At 33.3% G+C, this 10,000-nt stretch overlaps 5 non-coding genes across 5 annotated transcripts in view; all 5 read right to left on the bottom strand.

Annotated features, from left to right (window-relative positions):
• LOC145848039 (large subunit ribosomal RNA) overlaps nucleotides 1–653 on the bottom strand; it is a 3,631-nt gene extending 2,978 nt beyond the window's left edge. The window contains exon 1 of the ribosomal RNA XR_014371676.1: nucleotides 1–653. This exon is cut by the window's left edge and continues 2,978 nt beyond it. This is a non-coding gene — a ribosomal RNA (large subunit ribosomal RNA).
• Nucleotides 654–875: 222 nt separating this feature from the next.
• Nucleotides 876–1,028, bottom strand: LOC145848026 (5.8S ribosomal RNA). Its single transcript, XR_014371665.1, has one exon. It is a non-coding gene; the product is annotated as a 5.8S ribosomal RNA (ribosomal RNA).
• Nucleotides 1,029–1,213: 185 nt separating this feature from the next.
• LOC145848035 (small subunit ribosomal RNA) lies at nucleotides 1,214–3,021 on the bottom strand. The gene has a single exon (XR_014371672.1). It is a non-coding gene; the product is annotated as a small subunit ribosomal RNA (ribosomal RNA).
• Nucleotides 3,022–6,901: 3,880 nt separating this feature from the next.
• LOC145848041 (5S ribosomal RNA) lies at nucleotides 6,902–7,020 on the bottom strand. The gene has a single exon (XR_014371678.1). It is a non-coding gene; the product is annotated as a 5S ribosomal RNA (ribosomal RNA).
• A 2,757-nt stretch (nucleotides 7,021–9,777) lies between these two features.
• LOC145848040 (5S ribosomal RNA) lies at nucleotides 9,778–9,896 on the bottom strand. Its single transcript, XR_014371677.1, has one exon. It is a non-coding gene; the product is annotated as a 5S ribosomal RNA (ribosomal RNA).
• Nucleotides 9,897–10,000: the final 104 nt, after the last annotated feature.

The following is a 10,000-nucleotide window of genomic DNA, read 5'->3' as shown; positions in this document are numbered from 1 at the left end:
CTCGGTCGCCGAGCCGAAGCTAATCGAACGCCTATAACACTCTTCCGAAGAAGAGCTACCTTGCGAACGACCAAAGTCAGCCCAGCAACCGGTCGCGGCCCTCGCCGAACGCTAGTGCAGCGCCGCGACGCCAGCGCAACCGTAAGAGTCTCCGAAGATCACTCAAACAGTAGGACAGCTCTCGCAGCGCCTGAAAACGTCCGGCGACTCGATGGGCGCCTCCGTTTGCCTCCAAGCGGTTTCACGTACTCTTTAACTCTCTCTTCAAAGTGCTTTTCAACTTTCCCTCACGGTACTTGTTCGCTATCGGTCTCGAGCCAGTATTTAGCCTTAGATGGAGTTTACCACCCGCTTAGGGCTGCATTTCCAAACAACCCGACTCCGGGAAAACCGCTAGGACGAATTACGACCGCCGCCAAGGGCCTAACACCCGCTCTGGGAAAAGGCCTCGATCAGAAGAACGTGGGCAGTCGTTGGTTCGCCGCATGCTGAATTCCATACGCTACATTTCCTCGCCCTCCAAAAAGGCTCGGATTTAGCGCTGGGCTTATCCCGCTTCACTCGCCGTTACTAGGGGAATCCTTGTTAGTTTCTTTTCCTCCGCTTAGTGATATGCTTAAGTTCAGCGGGTCGTCCCGCCCGATCTCAGGTCAAAAGTGATGTACTATAAAAGTACATGCGCTTTGTACGTCGGCCTTTTGAAGTCACTTAACTTATTCTCGAGCACCTACCGTCGTTGCTACCTCACCCGAGGCCAGCAGGCTGCTCACGCTTCAGCTGTGAAATCGCCAGACCAGCTGTCTTTGACGACACGCTCCTTAATACAGAAACGAGTCGCAGGCACTTTCAAACTAATGAAAGGATCGGTGTGTTAAAGACCCTGAGACGGACGTGGCCCCAGGATTACCCGAGGCCGCAATACGCGTTCAGAATATCGATGCTCAATGTGTCCTGCAATTCACATTACTTCTCGGAGCTAGCTCCGTCCTTCATCGACGCTCGAGCCGAGTGATCCACCGCTAAGAGATCTCTCGTGTTAATCAATCTCAATGCAACCAAAAAATCGTGTTCAAAAAGAAGCGGCCGCGCCAGCACTTGCGTGCTGAATTATTACTCCCGCTGTCAGGAAGCAACGCGACCGAACTATAACAGTTACAGGGCTCGGTCCCTTCTTAAAAGAAGAGACGTCGCTTGAAATCAAATTTCGATTCGTTAATGATCCTTCCGCAGGTTCACCTACGGAAACCTTGTTACGACTTTTACTTCCTCTAAATGATCAAGTTCGATCGTCTTTTCGAACACCGGCGAGTGCGTTGCCGCACGTACCAGGCTCAATCGGAGGACCTCACTAAACCATTCAATCGGTAGTAGCGACGGGCGGTGTGTACAAAGGGCAGGGACGTAATCAACGCAAGCTAATGACTCGCGCTTACTGGGAATTCCTCGTTCAAGGGAAACAATTGCAAGTCCCTATCCCTAGCACGACCGGGGTTCAACGGATTACCCGGACCTTTCGGCCTAGGGAACACACGATGATCCGGTCAGTGTAGCGCGCGTGCGGCCCCGAACATCTAAGGGCATCACAGACCTGTTATTGCTCAATCTCGTGTGGCTAAACGCCACTAGTCCCTCTAAGAAGTTGTCTCCGACCCAATGGGTCGAGCAGCTATTTAGCAAGTAAGAGTCTCGTTCGTTATCGGAATTAACCAGACAAATCGCTCCACCAACTAAGAACGGCCATGCACCACCACCCACAGAATCAAGAAAGAGCTCTCAATCTGTCAATCCTCGCTGTGTCCGGGCCGGGTGAGATTTCCCGTGTTGAGTCAAATTAAGCCGCAGGCTCCACTCCTGGTGGTGCCCTTCCGTCAATTCCTTTAAGTTTCAGCTTTGCAACCATACTTCCCCCGGAACCCAAAGACTTTGGTTTCCCGGAAGCTGCCGGACAGTTCTTAAGTTCGACACTGCCCGATCGCTAGTCGGCATCGTTTAAGGTCAGAACTAGGACGGTATCTGATCGTCTTCGAACCTCTGACTTTCGCTCTTGATTAAAGAAAACATTCTTGGCAAATGCTTTCGCAGTCGTTCGTCTTGCGCCGATCCAAGAATTTCACCTCTAACGGCACAGTACGGATGCCCCCGTCCGTTCCTATTAATCATTACCTCGTGCTCCGAAAACCAACAAAATAGAACCGAGGTCCTATTCCATTATTCCATGCAACATTATACAAGCGTAAAGCCTGCTTTGAACACTCTAATTTTTTCAAGGTAAACTTGCCGGACCACCGCAACACTCAGTTAAGAGCACCGCGAAGGCACCGACCAACAAGAACAACGAGGCCAGTGCTAGCCTTTCGACCGACCAACCTCGCCGTCCCTATATCCAACTACGAGCTTTTCAACCGCAACAACTTAAATATACACTTTTGGAGCTGGAATTACCGCGGCTGCTGGCACCAGACTTGCCCTCCAATGGATACTCGTTAAAAAGTTTAAAGTGTACTCATTCCAATTGCAGGACCTCGTACGAGGTCTGCATTGTTATTTTTCGTCACTACCTCCCCGAGCCGGGAATGGGTAATTTGCGCGCCTGCTGCCTTCCTTGGATGTGGTAGCCGTTTCTCAGGCTCCCTCTCCGGAATCGAACCCTGATTCTCCGTCACCCGTTACAACCTCGGTAGGCCGATACCGTACCGACGATAGTTGATAGGGCAGTTGCTTTAATGAGATGTCGCCAGCACTAGGCCGTGCGATCCGCAAGCTTATCCAGAGTCACCATTGTAACGACCCGAAAGCCGGTTAGTTTTGGTCTGATAAATGCGCGCCTCACGTCAGTTCGGCGCTTTACGCATGTATTAGCTCTAGAATTGCCACAGTTATCCATGTAAAAGCGTACAATCAAATGAACCATAACTGATTTAATGAGCCATTCGCAGTTTCACTGTACGTGAGCTCGTACTTACACTTGCATGGCTTAATCTTTGAGACAAGCATATGACTACTGGCAGGATCAACCAGATAACTATCCGAGGGCGTTTAAACCCGTTGCTCGACTGAGCGTTTTTACTGTATAAATACAGACCTTTTCTATCACTCGGCTTAAAAGCCTTGCGAACGTTACTGAAAGTCGGCGCCGGCCTTTTGCTGTTTAAAGCGCCAGCCCGCGTCGACTGCAGCATGCAGCTATACAACTGACTGTTCTTTCTCCCGACCAACCGTTTGCCTTCTGCCGGTTAACTCGTCAGCAGCAACACGCCATCTGTCTGCTGCAGTTACCCGCCTCGAGCCGTGCCTGCCTGCGTCGGCTACTCGTCTCGACGACTTCGCAAAGCTATAAGCCTACCGCCGCTGGACGCTTGTAGTTTTTCATACGCTGCTCCAATGCGTTTACATAGCACGTTCGCCGCCGCTGCAATAGCCGCGCCTCGGGTGCTAAACAGTAATGCTTTAAGCCCGCTTTCTCGCCAAGTCGACCGAACGCACAAACACGTCTCTCTCACTAGTGTAAAGTAATGCATACGTGTATGATGCTCAAATGTTGCTGTTGAACTTTTTTTGCCGATTTTTTTCAATTTGTTTGTTTCTTTTCAATTATTTTAATGTTTTAAGCTTATTTATGCTACGTTTAAATGTTTTAATACTTTTTTTATACTTTATTTAATATGTTTAAAAGAAATAAATAAAAAATAATATATATAAACTACTTTTTTTAATGTTTTAAATATGTTTGTTTATTATAAATAAACTTTATTTGTATTATTTTTTATTTAAACTTACTTTTTAAATCTTTATACTTGTTTTATCGTTTTAAGCACATTGCGATAAATATAATAAACAAAAAATTGAATGAAAATAATAATAATAATAAAAAAAAAAAAAAAACATAAGCTTATTTTATATGTTTCATTTTATTTTTATTTAAACTTACCTTTCAAACCTTAATACTCGTTTTATTTTTTTAAGCAGATCGCGATAAATATAATAAACAAACAATTAAATAAAAATAAATAAAAATAAAATAAAAAAATCAAACAAAAGCTTATTTTATATGTTTCATTTTATCTTTATTTAAACTTCCTTTTAAACCTTTATAGTTGTTTTATTTTTTAAGCACATCGCGATAGATATAATAAACAAACAATGAAATAAAAATAATAATAATAATAATAATAAATCATAAGCTTATTTTGTATGTTTCATTTTATTTTATTTAAAACTTACAATTTAAACCTTTGTATTTGTTCTATTCTTTTAAGCACATCGCGATAAATATAATAAGCAAACAATTAAATAAAAATAAAATAAAAAAATCAAACATAAGCTTATTTTATATGTTTCATTTTATATTTATTTAAACTTACTTTTTAAACCTTTATAGTTGTTTTATTTTTCAAGCACATCGCGATAGATATAATAAACAAACAATGAAATAAAAATAATAAAAATGATAATAAAAAATCATAAGCTTATTTTGTATGTTTCATTTTATTTTATTTAAAACTTACATTTTTATTTATTTAAACCTTTGTATTTGTTCTATTCTTTTAAGCACATCGCGATAAATATGTTAAGCAAACAATTAAATAAAAATAATAATAATAATAAAAAAATCATAAATTTATTTTATATGTTTCATTTTATTTTTATTTAAACTTACTTTTTAAATCTTTATAGTTGTTTTATTTTTTAAGCACATGGCGATAAATATAATAAGCAAACAATTAAATAAAGATAATAACAAATAAATAAAACAATACGGCTAAACTATAAAAAGAAAACTAAATAACTGATAAATACTTGTAAATCATTATTTGAAAAATTTATTTTGAAACACAACACGATTGATTTATAAATAATAATATATTTTTAATTTGTGTAGTTCATTTAAAGTAGTCTCCCTTTTTGCTTCTGGTTTTATTAGAGTTATATATAACAATAAATTGTGTAGTTCATTTAAAGTAGTCTCCCTTTTTGCTTCTGGTTTTATTAGAGTTATATATAACAATAAATTGTGTAGTTTATTTAAAGTAGTCTCCCTTTTTGCTTCTAGTTTAATTAAAGTTATATAACACATACTATAGTAAGTTAAAAAAACTATAGTAACTTTATAAAACTACTTTATAAAATACATTTGTATAATTTAATAACTTTAAAATAACTATCAAGAATAAAATAGAATAGAATAGCTTTAAGTTTAGTATACAATTGGTATGTAAATTGTGTAGTTTATTGAAAGTAGTCTCCTTATTTGCTTCTGGTTTTACTTGAGTTACATAACGTTAAATAAACATACTTAATAAACGTAACCATCAATACTGTCATTTTAATAAAACTAAGTACAAATACATTGAATTAACATAGAACTTTAAAAAGCCTTCGCTAGTATCTGTTGGTAACAGTAAATAACCTATTATGACTCACAATACAAGAGTGCGAAATTTATTTTTCATTTGATTTTTCAGGTATTTATTTATTTGTGGAAATAAACTTTTTTATTACGTTAGAAACTAATTGAATTTTTCCTCTAACTATGCCTATTATTATATTTAGTATGCTTAAAAGTAATAAAATGAAACGTCGCGATTATATAATAAACAAACAATCAAACAAACAAAGAAATAAAAAAAAATATTTTTTTAAACTTATATTTCAACTATATGTCTTATTTTATTTTCATTTAAACTTACTTTAAACCTCTGTATTTGTTAAATATATTTCAACACAATACGATTAAACTATAAGACAAACAACAAAATAAAATAATCACATTAATAAATACACTAAGCAAATAGCTAGAATAAATATAAATAGTTCAATATATACAATATATTTCTTCCATTTTTAAGTTACTTGTTAAACATATTTATTTAAAAATGTTTCTTTAGAATATAAAACTAACAGTTGTACAAATAAAGAAATTAAAAAGCCAAAACACATAACACTAACTTTTCATAAATTAGATATGCAAATATGAACAAAATAATAACTAAATTGTAAAGCTTTTGTAAACTGTGAACTTATAAACTTATAATAATAATTGCATATTCACTATTCACAATAGCTTTTTATTTAGTACACAACTGGTCTGTAAATTGTGTAGTTTATTGAAAGTATAATCCCGTTTTGCTTCTGGTTTAAATTAAGTTATACAACACATACTAAAGTAAATTAAATAAAGTAATTCACTACTATCTATTAAATAAAACCAATTTACAAAATACATTAATTTAAATTAAATTGAACTTTGAACTTATAATAATAATTGCATATTCACTATTCAGAATTTCTTTAAATTTAGTACACAACTGGTCTGTAAATTGTGTTGGTTCTATTCAAGTACTCTCCTTGTTTGTTTTGTTTTAGTTGTATTTATTTTTAGATACTAGCACATTCAATACACATAATAAAGTAAACCAAATAAACTCTATTAATTTAAACTAAGTACAAATACATTAAGTTAATACAAAACTTTTAAAAGCTTTTGCTAGTATCTGTTGGTAACAGTAAATAACTTATTATGACTCACAATACAAAAGTGCAAAATTTATTTTCGTTTGATTTTTCAAGTAGCCACGCTTTTATTTGTTTGTGGACAAAAAGACTTTAAAGTTTTAGTATAAAAAAACTAATTGTATTAATTTTAACTCAGAAAATTGTACTCTACAAGATGGTGCCATTATTTTTTCGATATCTCAAACTGGTCAAACCACTTTTTTAGCGCTCTAATTGGTTTAAACAGCAAATAACGTTATCTGATAGGCTTGAGTTTTTATTTGCTAATAACTAGAATTTACTTTTCTTTTAAGCGTTAAAGAAATGTAAATAAACGAGTAATAAGTATAAATAGGTCAGAAAGAAAAATAGTACAATATATTCAAAAAAGATGAATTCAAAAAGCAAAAGCCTACGGCACGTGGTATTCCCAAGCGGTCACCCATCTAAGTACTAACCACGCCCGACACTGCTTAACTTCCCAGATCGGACGAGATGGGGTGTGCTCAGTGTGGTATGGTCGTAGGCGTTTGAAAGCGTTTACAAGCCTTTATAAACCCTTCGGTTTGTTTAAAAAACCTATTTGCACTTGATTTACAATCGATTTGATATTTTAAAATTATTCCTTATAAAATTTTAACCTGAATTAACTTTTTTTTTGTTTTTTTAATCAACAGTTACTCCCAAACTGTACTAAAACTGTATTGTAACTGTACAAAAGTGTTTGTTTAAATTATTGTTATCTATAAATTACCTAAGACCAGGACAAGTAGAAGTAAAGTTTATTGAATTATTAAATAAATAAAATAAAATCGTAAAATAAAATAATACAATATGTTTACAATTTGTCATTGATCTATCCATTTATGTTATTGCATTACAAATACAAACATTGCATACATTCAAGAGTATTATTCATCAATCTTTTCAATATAATAAGTTTTAAATTTATATTTATTTTTAAATAATTCCTGACATTTTAGATTACCTGAGATTTTTTTTAATTAAATTAATTTTAGTAATTAAATACTTGACGTTCTATTTTGTTTAATTTGATAACTCAACCATGTTTATTTTTTTTTACTAATTTAAAGAACTATTAAACTAAAAGACATTACATACAGCTTCTAAAAGTTTTAAACACCTTAAAAAATATTATTATTTTAAAGATATATTAAAGAACTAAACAGATATTACTCCTAAAAAATCTTGTTAATAATATATAAAAAGTACTCAAAGTCAGACTCGGAAATATATATACTGTTGTATATCTTACTTGAAGTTCACTGTAATTGACACTGAAAAATTGACACTTGAAGTTCACTGAAAAATCAACCTATTTATATAGCAAAATATTTCTTTATCTTTGTCGTGGCGCGGTGGGTCAGTGGTCTTATCAGCTGACTCATAAGCAGAAGGTTGAGAGATCGAATCCCGCTAGTCGTCACGAAACACCACTATCGTTCAATGTTCGGGCTTCAAATTCTTTGAGATTATACTGTACTATTTATCTATCTAACTAATCTATCTAACAAATGTTGTTCAATCTAGGTTGTGGGTACTTGGGTCGAGTAATGCCTTTGACTTACAATCTGTTGTGGATTGACAATATTCCTCTATCTATCAATAAACAAATCTATCTAATAAATGTTGATCAATCTAGGTTGTGGGTACTTGGGTCGAGTAATGCCTTTGACCTACAATCTGTTGTTGATTGTCAACATTCCTCTATCTATCAATAATGATTATATTCAATATTAAATGTTGATTAATTCAGTTGTAAGAAAACCAGTGCGCTGGTTAGGTTGGGTAAGGCCTTCGACTTACAATCTTGGGGATTATCAACGTTCATCACAAGTACAGTAACGATCTCATTGAATTTCCAGTTGGAACATTGGATTGTAGTGGTGGCCTACTTTGTAGGTTTTTTGCCTAGTTTGTTTTTTGCCTAGTAGTGTTTGCCTAGTTTGACAAACTATTGTATATATTGTATAACTTTATTTGTATTATTTTTTATTTAAATTACTACTTATTATTAAAGAATTAAATTTTCTTAGAAAAAAAAACTATGTATTTGAACTCTCTGTATTTTTTATACAATACGATTAAACTATATAACAGAAAAATAATTAAATAATCAAACTATTGAATAAGCAGTTAATTAGTGTGTTTTTTTATGCTTCTTTCATTTTTAACTTACTTGTTAACCATATTTCTTTTATTAAAGTATAAAACTAACAGTTACTAAAATAAAATAATCATAAAGTCAATACACAAAACACTAACTTTTTATGAAGTAAAGTTATTCAAAGCTTATAATTATGAAGCTTTTGTATAATATTTCAATTACAGTGAACTTTAAGTAAGATAAGTTTTTTTTTTGTAATAACTACAAAATTGGTATTTTAGTTTATTATTAGTAACTAAATATTTATATTTATTATATTTAAAAAAAAACTTCTATACTAACTCTAATTTGCATATTAAAACATACAAATTTTACCAACTAAGTATTTATTTTTATTTTTCTTATTATAATTTTCAAACATAAGCTTGTATACCTTATATACCTATATACCTCATATAGTAGGCTTGACATAACATAACATTATTTAAATCTTTTTGTTTGAAATAAACTCATTTAGTTATTAGTAAATTACAACATAAATGTTTATAACAATAAAACTAAGATTTAGCTTTTGAGTTAGTAAACTTTGATAGTTTTCTTTTAATAGTTTAATAGTCCTTATTCAAACAAAATTGCTATATATTTAATACACATACAAAAGTAAACTAAGTAAACGTAATTCAATAGTTTCTATTAAGTAAAAGTAATTACAAATACATTAAGTTAATACAAAACTTTAAAAAGCTTTTGCTAGTATCTGTTGGTAACAGTAAATAACTTATTATGACTCACAATACAAAAGTGCAAAATTTATTTTCGTTTGATTTTTCAAGTAGCCACGCTTTTATTTGTTTTTGGACAAAAAAACTTTAAAGTTTTAGTATAAAAGACTAATTGTATTAATTTTAACTCAGAAAATTGTACTCTACAAGATGGTGCCATTTTTTTTTCGATATCTCAAACTGGTCAAACCACTTTTTTAGCGCTCTAATTGGTTTAAACAGCAAATAACGTTATCTGATTGGCTTGAGTTTTTATTTGCTAATAACTAGAATTTACTTTTCTTTTAAGCGTTAAAGAAATGTAAATAAACGAGTAATAAGTATAAATAGGTCAGAAAGAAAAATAGTACAAAAAAGATGAATTCAAAAAGCAAAAGCCTACGGCACGTGGTATTCCCAAGCGGTCACCCATCTAAGTACTAACCACGCCCGACACTGCTTAACTTCCCAGATCGGACGAGATGGGGTGTGCTCAGTGTGGTATGGTCGTAGGCGTTTGAGAGCGTTTACAAGCCTTTATAAACCCTTCGGTTTGTTTAAAAAACCTATTTGCACTTGATTTACAATCGATTTGATATTTTAAAATTAATCCTTATAA

This window comes from Thalia democratica, unplaced genomic scaffold, assembly GCF_965202585.1.
Source record: "Thalia democratica unplaced genomic scaffold, ktThaDemo2.hap1.1 HAP1_SCAFFOLD_1207, whole genome shotgun sequence".
Lineage (NCBI taxonomy): Eukaryota > Metazoa > Chordata > Thaliacea > Salpida > Salpidae > Thalia > Thalia democratica.
Note: the sequence above shows the minus strand (reverse complement) of the source record. Positions and strands in the feature narration are given on the sequence as shown.